Source organism: Hypanus sabinus, chromosome 9 (genome assembly GCF_030144855.1).
Source record: "Hypanus sabinus isolate sHypSab1 chromosome 9, sHypSab1.hap1, whole genome shotgun sequence".
Classification (NCBI taxonomy): Eukaryota; Metazoa; Chordata; class Chondrichthyes; order Myliobatiformes; family Dasyatidae; genus Hypanus; species Hypanus sabinus.
In genome coordinates, this window is record NC_082714.1 from 135,364,940 (window position 1) to 135,377,138 (window position 12,199).

General features: G+C 39.5%; 1 protein-coding gene across 1 annotated transcript in view; it reads left to right on the plus strand.

The window, feature by feature from the left end:
- The first annotated feature begins 7,923 nt into the window (after window positions 1–7,923).
- LOC132398925 (phosphoprotein associated with glycosphingolipid-enriched microdomains 1) overlaps window positions 7,924–12,199 on the plus strand; it is an 87,515-nt gene continuing 83,239 nt past the window's right edge. Inside the window, exon 1 of the mRNA XM_059978761.1 lies at window positions 7,924–8,125. The gene's annotated coding sequence lies outside the window, so the exon portion shown is untranslated. The remainder of the gene's footprint in view (window positions 8,126–12,199) is intronic.

The following is a 12,199-nucleotide window of genomic DNA, read 5'->3' on the forward strand; positions in this document are numbered from 1 at the left end:
CCATTATCTGCACTGGGTGTCTGCACCAACTTTGTTCATTTACAGTCAATCAAAAGAACACAGCAGTGTACACTGTATGAATTCCTCTGTCAATAACTATTAGAAACTAATACACAGTTTTATAGTACTATAATTTGTTACTCATTTAAATGTCTTTTTTAAATGAAAATTAAATTTCCATGAAATTTCTGCTGATTGAGGCAGCCACTTAATTGGGCCAAAATGTCAACCAATTAACCGGAATCCAGTGTAATTGAATTCAGTATTTGATCAACAGGAGCGTATAGTAAAATAAAAGAAGAAGAATAATGGTAAAATTATACAGGTTGTCAGTGATCTATTAGAGAACTGCATACAGTACAGACTCTATTTAAAAGAACAGTGTTCATCCTTCAGAGAGGATACAAGTTATTAATTGGGACATTCCCTGGTACAAAGGATGTGATTAAAAGCAAGGCTTTAAAAGTTATCTTTTTTTCAAACAATACAGACTGCAGTCGATACAAGAGAAATGCTTAATTGTTACACGATAATAAGAAAGGTGAATGAAAAATGATGAATGATATTTGAAACAGTGCACATTAACTCCTAGATTAGTAGTTGAGGTCGAAATTACTTCAACATTCAAGATTAGATTGTATCAAAAGGTGCATAAATTTAAGGTTACAAAAGGAGTTTTAAGAGATCTGGGGTGTAAGTTTTATTTTGATAAGGTAAGTTTTGATACCTGGAACTTGCTGCTAGAGGAGGTGGTACAATTGCTACACATAAAAGGCATTCAGACAGGCACTTGAATGGGCAAGGCATAGAAAGATATGGTACTAATATGGGAAAAAGGGATTAGCACAGCCTAAGGGCCATTTCTAAGCTATTCGACTCAATTGCTCTATGGGGATGAAGAAGTTTAAATGAGAGAATTTTGGATAGAATTGCACCATGTGTGAAAAATAGATGCCGCCCATCTACTATTGGACTTAATATTCTGCTTTTGTGGTGTGATTTATGCATAGTTTCATGCACTGATATTAAAAAAGAAATAATTAATCTGCTTATTTGGGGAGCAAGTGATTAAGCCAAAAAACAATGCAAGAAATAATTAGTAAAGTAGTAGTGCAATCACTCGTCAAGAGTGATGTTCTCCCTTAACAGAGAATGCCTGTGCATGACTTAGTTTAATGTGGGGAAGTCAGTACACCAACAACTACCACATAGTCCTTGACATATTGGAGTCAGGATCCAGTGGCATGGAGTGCAAGATGACTATGGACCCTTCACTGATGCAGCCTCCCTCTGCATTCACTACTGTTGTGATGTGCCATCATCTTCCGTCAATTCCACCATTGAGGCTTGGTTGGATCTTACTTCGGCTGGAACCTCCCCCTTGACCTTACCACTATAGGTTACTCTACCAGGAGCTAAGCTCCAGACAGCATTGCTCTCGTGATCTCAGGAACACACCACGACAAAGTGATGATCCTCTGAGAAGAAATAGTAAAGTAATAATGATAAGGAAAGATGGTGAAGTTTTCTTTAAATAAGTGAATGAGCTGTTGCAGGAATGACAATGCTGGGTGCATATTTGCCGACACACATTGTACAAGCAGGCAGATGTGGTGCTTTAAGTGCCACTATTTGGCAGTCAGACCTCACAACCTTAATCTTGTCAAATTAATTCAATCCTTGGATGTTTCAAGCTAGTATTTGTTTATGTGATGCTGTGTGTCATAATTTATATAGCATTATTTTAAAGATATGAGCACAAAACATTTTTTGTGCCTGTTTCTTTACAAAGTGCAGACAGCTGCTTTTCCTGGAAGGCTTAGGAACCTGAATAATTATAATTGTTCTGCCTATTGTGTTGAAGAACTAGAGCATTGTTCTTAGGTATATTATCCCAATGCTTGATGCCATTGTACATTGTAAACAACAGCAAGTAGAGGTGATCAAGTCATAATTGTCCACAAGTGCGGATAACAGCTTGATGTATAATAACTATTGACGGCAGACTGACCTCTTACTCCCGCTGGAATTTTCCTTCTGTCTCCTAAAAGCAAGCCAGCTCCGACAATCCAATAAGTGATAAAGAAGTGATCACCAGCTGTTAAAAATTAAATGTAGCTTTCCCTGACACAGTCCTCAAATACCGTAAACAGTTGCTTGATAAATTCTGAGAGAAAAGTCTAATATAGTTTAATGATGTTGCTAACTACAATGAATGGATTTGTAACAACGACCTTTTTCTCTGGCCGTTACACCAGCATGTAATTATCGAACAATATTCACAAACTTGTCTTGACATTGTAAAGAAATTTTCTACACTATATCAATTTTCATAGCATAAAAATGCCTTCCTCGGGGCAATAAAATGATAAAATGTGGTCCTCAACATTCCAAGATATGCTTCAAAATTTCCAAAGACAAAAATATAGACAACTATTTTCTGTGCAACATATGCTTTTGTCGCTTCAATTTTTAAAAACTTTTATCATTCTCAAGTTGAGGACATTGTTGGTGAGGCTGTCATAAATTACACATTGTTACCTTGATTGTGGTGGACTTTGTGAAACCACTGAAAAGATGTATTTTTGGTCCAGTTTGATGTAAGTGTGTGGTTTAGTAGGCCACTTCAGAAGTTAGCGAAAACTATATAAGGCTGAATTCACATTGCTAAACTAAGGACAATAGATTTGCTTTCCTGTAGAATGTCAGTGAACTACGTGCATTTTCACAATATTTCAAAGGCTTTGATTTGCCTCCTGTTGATAGATTATAGTTACATATTTCCAGATCTTTAAATGAATAAATAAGTAATACTAAATTGACTTTATATAATGTGATTTGGACAATCATTATTGCAGTCATCTAATGACTAGACTACTAATCCAACATTTGTGGCTTCTTCCCCTATACAATTATATCTTACTACCTTAATTCATGGGAAGTCATGACTCACAAATTAGAATGACTTTTTTTTTCCAGTAAACAATCAACAGGACTAATGAAGACAAGGTATTGGCCATTGTCTATGTGGACTTTGACAAGATCCCATTTGGTAGCCTGGTCCCAAGGGTTAGAACACCTGGGATCCAGGCAAACCAGAAACAAAATTGGCTTCATGATAGGAGTCAGTACTTTGTAGTGGATGACAGTTTTTCAGATTGGAGGTCTTTAGGTAGTGGTGTGCTGCAGGGATAAAACATGTGCCTTTTGTTGTTCATTTATATTAATAATTTGAAAGAAAATAAAATGACATGATTTGTACATACCCTATGCACAGACCCTAAAATGATGATATATTGAACAGTAAGATAGGTTGTCTAGATTATAATGGGATCTAGATCAACTGGGAAAGTGGGCAAGGAAATGACTGATGGAATTTAACTCAGACAAGGATGAAATAATGTATTTTGGGTAGTCAACATAGAACGTAGAACATAGAACACTGACCTTACACCAGTTATAACACTAACACCAATCCTTACCTCCTACATAGGCCTCCAGTTTTTCTATCGTCCATGCACCAAGTCAAACCAAACCAGGACATACACAGTGAATGATAAAACTCTGAGAAGTGTTCTTGAATGATTTATAGCTGCAGAGCTCCCTGAAATTAATGACACAGATAGATAGAGTAGTGAAGAAGATGTATGTTATGCTTGCCTTCATCAGCCCAGACAATGAATATTTAAATTTCTGCATTACAGTTGCACAGATCATAGTTAGACTGCACCATGTGCAGTTGCGCAAAACTGTGCCAGTTCTGGTCACCACATTATAGGAAAAATACAATAAAGTTAAAGAGGATGCAGAAAAGATTCACCAGAATGCTGCGTGTACTGGAGTGCTTGAGCTATAAGGAAAATCGGGAAAAGTTGGAATTGTTTTCTCTGTAGTAAAGGAGGTTGAGGGATAATCTTGGATAAGTTTAGAACATTATGTGAGGCATAGATAAGTTAGATAGTCTGAATTTTTTCTTCCAGAGTAGGTGAGCCTAAAACTAGTTGACCCGCATTTAATAAAGACACAAGTGACTGAAATCTGCAGCAGAGAGAAAAGAAATACAATATGCTAGAGGAACTCAACTGATCAGGCAGGTTCTGCAAAGGGAAATGCACAGTTGACTTTTCAGGTAAAGACTCTTCATCTAGCCTAAAAGATAGGGAGGTAGCCAGTACAAGGTGATGCGAGAAAAGGGTGGAGCAAGAACTGGCAACAACCCAGGTGAGGAGGAGTGATAAGCAGCAGGAGAAGGGAAGAATGGAAATAATAACATATGCAAAGAGCTGATAGGTTGAGGTAAGGAGGGCTGCAGATAATAGGAAAGGAAGGTGGAGCATTGAACCAAATAAGCAAAGTGGATAACAGCAGTAGGGACTGGGATCCAGTGTAAGGAATACATGGGTGATGGGCAAGTGGATGGGTTGGAGAGGAAAGAAACAATGTGATGGGAGGCTGGGGTTGGATGGATGGGAGTGGGAGTAACATGTAGATCAGGAAGAGAGTGAACAGGGTCAGATGTGGCACAGTTTATGAAACTGAACCTGAGAGGCAAGTTTTTCACTCATGGGTGCTGGGTCCACGGAATGATCTGCTAGAGGAGGTGTAGAGGCAGAATTAATTACAGTGTTTAAAGGACATGGGCATGAAGGGCTTAGAATAATAGAATGATAGGAAAGGAGTTTAGTGTAGGTATGCATCATGGTCAGCATTGACAAATTGAGCCAAATGATTTCTGTGCTAAATACATCTATAAGTCTATGAGTCCAAGTGGCTGTATGTTATTAACAATGTATGAATCTCTTAAGAATATAGGGTCTTTCAAGCCAAGATGGAATAAAATTAGAACAGTGAACCCGCCAAAAAGAAGCAGCAGAGAAGTACATCTAGAAGCTGTGCTGCTCAGCTTTTGTGTGTGTCAGTAGAGTATCCATGAGCTCACAGCTGCAGAGTTCAAGGTACATGCTTTTATGAGTGTTACATACCATTACTAGAACAGACTAACTCCCTTCACATGCATGACCTGACAGACATTTTCTATTTTAATTATTTTCCACATTAGAATTACTAGATAGACGTTTGTCTGGTCATTCAATGCTCATGACAACTGATTGCTTCAGTGGACTACCCAATCAATAATCTCTGGCTTATAAATTGAATCATTTTGTAGCTGGAATGATTAAATGGAATGCAATGCATTTTTTCAGTTCAAGGTAAGCAAGGTACACATGAGGGAAGACAACAGTCATTATTTAGTATATGAGTTATATTCGCATAGTAAGTTTTGGAAAGACTCCTCGACGTCCTTGTTTGCATACTCTGTGATCACTTTATTAGTACCTGTCGTATACCAGCCCATTAATGCAAGTATCTAATCAACCAATTCAGTGCATAATAGCATGTAGGCATGGTCAAGAGGTTCAGTTGTTGTTCAGACCAAGCATAATAATGGGGAAGAAATGTGACCTAAGTGACTTTGACCATGGAATGATTATTGGTGCCAGATGGGATGGTTTGAGTATCTCAGAAACTGCTGATCTCCTGGGGTTCTCACATACAACAGTCTCTAGAGTTTACAGAGAATAGTATGACAGACAGAAAAAAAAAATCTTGTAAGCAGTAATTTTGTAGGTGAAAATGCCTTGATAATGAGAGAGGTCAGAGAATGGCCAAACTGGCTCAAGCTGACAGGAAGGCAATAGTAATTGAAATAACCACACATTACAACACTAGTGTGTAGAAGAGCATCCCTGAATATATAACTTTTCAAACCTTGAAGTGGATGAGCTGCAGCAGGAGACCATGACCATACACTCCATGGTCACTTTATTAGCTACAGTAAGTATCTGATAAATTGTTCACTGAGCGTAGGTTGTATTTGTAATTTTGTACATTAGGAAAGGCTTCTCCACATCACCAAGTTGATTTCTAGTTGAAAACTCTGCTCTTTCAAAAGCTATGTAACAATGTGTTCATTAACACGCTGTGTAACACTTCAAATGTCCATTACTATGTGAAGACTCCACTTAATCCATCCCAATTCTTTTGTAAAATTTACTCTGGATCTTTCTTCACCCATCTAGTTCCATTTGCCTACCTCGTCCACAATAAACTCCATTATATCCTCGTCCATTATAAACTTCCGTACTATTAGATTCCAGCACTGGAGACACAAGAGGCTGCAGATACTGGAATATGGACACACGCATAAAGTCCTGGAGAAAGTCAACAGGTCAGTCCATGGAGTTAAATTGACAGCTGATGTTTCAGGCTGCAACCCTTCATTGGGATTGGAAGGAAAGAGAATAGGTATAAAAGGGTGAAGTGGAGGAGTAGAGCAAGATCTGATAGATAATGAGTGTGTCCATATGAGGACATGATCGGCATGATCGGATGAGTGGGAATAAGATGAGAGATGATAGGTGGATGCATGCGAGGAAGTGATAGGCAGATGAGGGTGTGGGTGATTTGGAATGATATCAGAAGCTGAGAGGTGGTAGTTGGACCCATCTGAGGAGATGATAAGCAGATGCAGGGATGAGTGGAAATTATGTTAGAAGCAGCAAGGTGATTGGTGGATCCATCTGAGGAGATGATAAACAGATGCGAGGGTGAGTAGAAATTATGTTAGAAGCAGGAAGGTGATTGGTAGATCCATCTGAAGAGATGATAGGAAGATGGAGTGGAAGTGATGTTAGAAGCTGGGAGATGATAGGTGGAAATGACAAATGGCTGAGGATGATGGAATCAGATGAGGAAAGATAGTGTGAGCATGGAATAAAGGGAGGGGAGCGGGAAATACTTTGAAATACAGTTGCATCAGCATGAATTAAGCAATCTGATGGCCTGGTGGAAGAAGCTGTCCCAAAGCCTGTTGGTCCTGGGTTTTATACTGCAGTACAGTTTCCCGGATGGTAGCAGCTGGAACAGCTTGTGGTTGGGGTGACTTGGGTCCTCAATTGTCCTTCAGGCCCTTTTGGCACACCTGTCTTTATAAATGCCCTGAATAGTGGGCGGTTCACATTTACTGATGGGCTGGGTTGTCCGCACCACTCTCTGCAGAGTCCTGTGATTGAGGGAGGTACAGTTCCCATACCAGGCAGTGATGCAGCCAGTCAGGACGCTCTCAATTGTGCTCCTATAGAAAGTCCTCAGGATTTGGGGGCCCGTATCAAACTTCTTGAATCGTCTAAGATGAAAGAGGCGCTGTTGTGCTTTTCTCACCACACAGCTGGTGTGTACAGAACACATGAGATCCTCAGTGATGTGAATGCCGAGGAACTTAAAGCTGTTCACCCTCTCAATCCCAGATCCATTGATGTCAATAGGGGTGAGCCTGTCTCCATTCCTCCTGTAATCCACAAGCAGCTCCTTTGTTTTTGCCATGTTGAGGGAGAGGTTGTTTTCCAGACTCCACTGTGTCAGAGAGATGACTTCTTCTCTGAAGGCTGCCTCATTATTATTTTAGATTAGGCCAGTCAGTGTAGTGTTGCAGAAAATGTATTCAGCAGAGCCTGCTCAGTTCTTCTCTTTCTTGTTTTTGTGGCTATCTAGAGAAGAGAGTTTCAGAGTTGCATACTTCGATATTAAATGAATCTCAGAACCTGCAATGAAGTAAAACAAAGACTGATCCACCTGAAATCACCTACTTACTAACTTAAAAAGTGGACTAACAAACCTGCGCATTGAGAGCAACACGCACAAAATACTGGAGGAATTCAGCTAGTCTGTGAAGGGGAATAAACATTCGACGTTTCGGGCCGAGGTCCCTTCGTCCAACACTTTGTAAAGCTATAGGGAGCGCTCTAGTTCTGCTTCAGTCTGCGGGTGGTTTAATCACATGGTTAGAGAGGGCGGGTGATAGGAAGAGTTTGAGAGTCCCTTCCACTAAAAGATGAGTGACTATGATGCCAATAAACTGAGCAGCCGTTCAGTGTGAGGTAACGTTACTCACCCTGAGGAGGACTTGATTTTATTTGTGAAGCTGCATAATGCAATACAAGGAATGTGCTGCAACCAATGCCAAACAACGGTGTTGCGCTGGGAACATACGCTTCAGGGGACTCGGCAGGCGCGTAACATTGAACCCAAGAAGCAATAAATCACTTGACGAGGTTTATTTTTCAGAGTAAGTGTTATATCTAGTAATCGTTCTTGCATTTGACTGTGCAGTTTTATAACCGTAAATGTTTCTCTTACAATTGAAGCAGCATTTTAGTTTGTGACTAAACTGAGAAGCGAAGTTTTTAACCTGTTGACCTTTTGCTTCGTACAGCACGATGGGTTAATTCCGTGGTACCTGCTGCTAAAATGCCAACTGGGTAATTAATTCATACTTTAAACATAGCATATTTTCACATTTCTCTCTGTGCGAGACAACGAGTTGTGCTTTTGCTAGTTCATTGAAAAGAAATTTAAAATTTAGTACATCGTTATAGGACACTTGCCTTCAAAATTAATGGGTTTAAAAATCGCAACCTCGCCTTGTCGATTTTAGATGAGAAATTTGCCAGAATGTATACTGTGCAAATCCACTTAATAAGCCTTGTAAATTTGACCTCCAGCTTGTATTTACACTGTGCATGAACGATTAGTGGGTGATTAAATGTGTAAATAGCACTGAACCGCTCAAAATTGATTTCTGCGTCGCATTTTCCTGAAATTGGAAGATGGGATTTCGACTTAACCATTGCAGCCATAGTAATTTTTAGGACGTGAATAAACTGGGGTCACTCAACTCAAGACTGCTCGATTCTCATCGTTTCTCCGCTGCAGCTGCTCCCTACTGACATTGTTCCTCCTTGGCGTACGGTTCCTTCAGTGTATGATGCACCCGTCTATTTATATACAGGCGTACATAAAACAAACGATAAGATTTTCACTGTTGAATAATACTTTCCGCTCCTCGATATAACCATCTTCGTTTCCAAATAGACCTTTCGTTACAGTTACGAGCTATAGAAACGGCAATTTCCATTTGGTAATAAAAATATGGTGGACCCCGCCAGGAGATTACCGTGCTTATTTAAAATGTACAGCAGTGAAGCGGGCTATGCCATCGTGGCTAATCAATGTTGGCCTTCAATTCGAACACAAGCTGACTCACACCCTACAGCATCTCATGGATTTGCCCTGAAAATTCTCTATAAGTACACTTCAGAAATATGGACCATCCATCCTTCCGCTCCACACTTGCTGCCTAACCCGCTGAGTTCTTGCAACAGCTCAAAGTTTTTGCCTTTCAGAATGGTGGTGATGTATGTCAAGCTACCCCAGTCTTCTAGCTTCTTGGCAAAAAAAAGCCCGAGCTGTTTTGAAGTTATAAATTTTAGCCTTTAAAATAAGACAGTGTTTCTATAAAACATTTTCCTGATTTTTTTTTAAAGCAACAGATATGAAAGCTAAATGATAGGTTTAGATTTAGCACAATCTTATTAAATGTTGCAACAGACCCCACAAGCTGGGTGGACTCCCAGTCCTATTTTGCTAGGCCAACTTCCGAGCAGGAGGGTCTGTTCACGAAATTATCAATTTTGCAGATATTCACGTTCTGCAAAGAACAAAACTATAAGGTTCATACATATTAGTAATTGGTATTTCAAAGCTTCTTATGCCTGTAGTTTCCCTCAGGCATTGGACTGAGGAGGTAAATTAAATACAAGTGTATTTGAAATATACTCTTAACAGTTATGTTCCTTTATGTTTATCAAAACAGCAGGAATAAAGATTTGACTGCTATAAGCACATGAGCTAGACTGTTTGTTACATAAGTTCAAATAATGCTAAGAGTGTTATAAAAGTAAGAACTCATCAGATTAAAAATAGGGACTATGCATATAGAAACATATAGCACACACAGAATGCTGGAGGAGCTCAGCAGATCAGGCAACATCTATGGAAAGGAATAAAGAGTCGACATTTTGGGCCGAGACCTAGTCCTGATGAAGGGTAAATCACAAACACGAGAAAATCCGCAAATGCTACAAATCCAAAGCAACACACACAAAATGCTCGAGGAGCTCAGCAGGTCAGGCAGCATCTATGGACAAGAGTAGACAGTCAACGTTTCAGGCCGAGACCCTTCTTCAGAAATGATAAAGGCTCTCGGCAGAAAACGTCATCTCTTTATTCATTTTGTGTGTGTTACACTGGATTTCCAGCATCTGCACAATCTCTTGTGTTTGTAGGTATCTGACCATGTCACACACAAGAAAAAATCATATAAGCTGGTTGAAAAGTAGATTTCTTGGATTTTGAGACTTCTTGGCCTTGAAATAATATGATTTACTCATGTGAGCATATTTAACACAATCTCTAAAATTCCATTCAACACCTGTTTCAAGAATCCTTAAAGAGTTAATTAAAACAATTAGGTAGATATTTTACATGTTTGAAAATTGGTATCCAAATATTAATCTTGTAAGTTATTTTTCACTTCAGATTCAGATCTTGTGATTAATTTCAAATGCATCAATTTTATTATGCATAATCTTATCAGTTTATAACCCTTAGTCTTATATCTGTCATAGTTTAATGATTTAAACAATTACTTTATTATAAGTAGGTTTGTTAATAAATGGAATATGGTCAGAGTGATGCAGAATAGAAACAGGCCCTTTAGCCCCGAATGTCCAGACCAAATAAGATGTCTGTCACAGCCAGTTTCTTCTCCTATGCTTGGCCCATATCCACCGAAGCATTTCCTATACACATATCTGTCCGAAACCTGTAATTGAAACACCTACTACTTTTCTAGCAGCCTATTCCACATATACAATTTCCTCTGTGTGGAAAAAGTAGCCCCCTGGGTCCCTTTCCAAGGAAAAGATTGTGACATTATCTAGGTCGTTCTTAATTATCTATACCTTGTAAGATCACCCCTCAGCCTCTTGCACTACAGGGAGAAAATCCCCAGTCCATCTAAAGTCTCTATATCACTGGAAAAAAGACCATGACTTTATCTGTTCCACTCGTGATTTTATAAACCTCCTTAAAATCACTACTCAGCTTCCTACACTCCAGCCTATCAGTCTCTCCTTGTAACTCAAGTCCTCTGGTCCTGGTGATGGCCTTGTGAATCTCTTCTGCCCCCTTTCCAGCTTAGTGACACCATTCCTTACCAACATCTTGTACAGCTATAACACGATGTACCGGCTAGTTACTTATTGCCATGACTGGTGAAGGAACCTTCTTCACCATGCTGTTTGTCTGCATTGCTGCCTTCAGGAAGATATGTACTTGGATCCATAGATCTCTCTGTTAATTAACACTCTCCAGGGCCTTGCTACTTACTGTGCAAGGGTTGCCTTGCAAAATACAACATTTCACATTTGTCTAACCCACTTCCTTGGTCCACTTTCCCAGATAATCTAGATGCTGCTATAATCGTAGATAATTAACTTCACTATCCATGATACAACTAATTTTGGTGTCATATGCAAAGTAACCATGCCTAATAGATTTCCATCCAAAAATCTGTTAATATAGATAATGAATAACAGAAGAGCTGGCACCATTGCTGGTCATACGCCTCCAGGTATTCCCCTGACTGCACTCCTCTACTGTCACCGATCACTCTCATCCTTCCACCGAGTCACCGAGTCAGTTGACTAACTCACCCTGGATCCCATGTGATCTAACCTTCTGGACCAGCTTATCACATGGCAGCACGTAAGGGCCTTGCTAAAGTCCATCAAGGGAATGTCTACCACACTGCCTTTGTCAATATTCTTGGTCAACTCTTCAAAAACCTCAATAAAATTTGTGAGAGACAATTTCTAACACAAAATTATTTGATCAATCGCTGGCTTTCCCAAGACGGGTAGATTCAGAGGGGTCTCTGAGAATTCTCACAACAGATAATAGGCTCATCAGCCTGTAGTTCCCTGACTTGTCTTTGCCACATTTCTGAAATATTAGCTATCCTCTAGGTTTCTGTTACTTCATGCCTGATTAATGATGATACAAATATCTCTATCAGGCTCCAGCAATTTCTTCCCTGCTCTCCCTACAGTGTCCTAGCATACACTTCTGTTGGGTACTGGGATATATCCATCTTTATACTCTCACCTCCTTTGCTTCTGGCTTTCTCTCATGGATAATCCACCATTTTTTTCAGGTTATTTACAATGTGCTTTGATTCACAATCACAAAAGAGGTAACAGTATAGATACTCCTTTTAATGGTGGTGCTGCTCTATTTC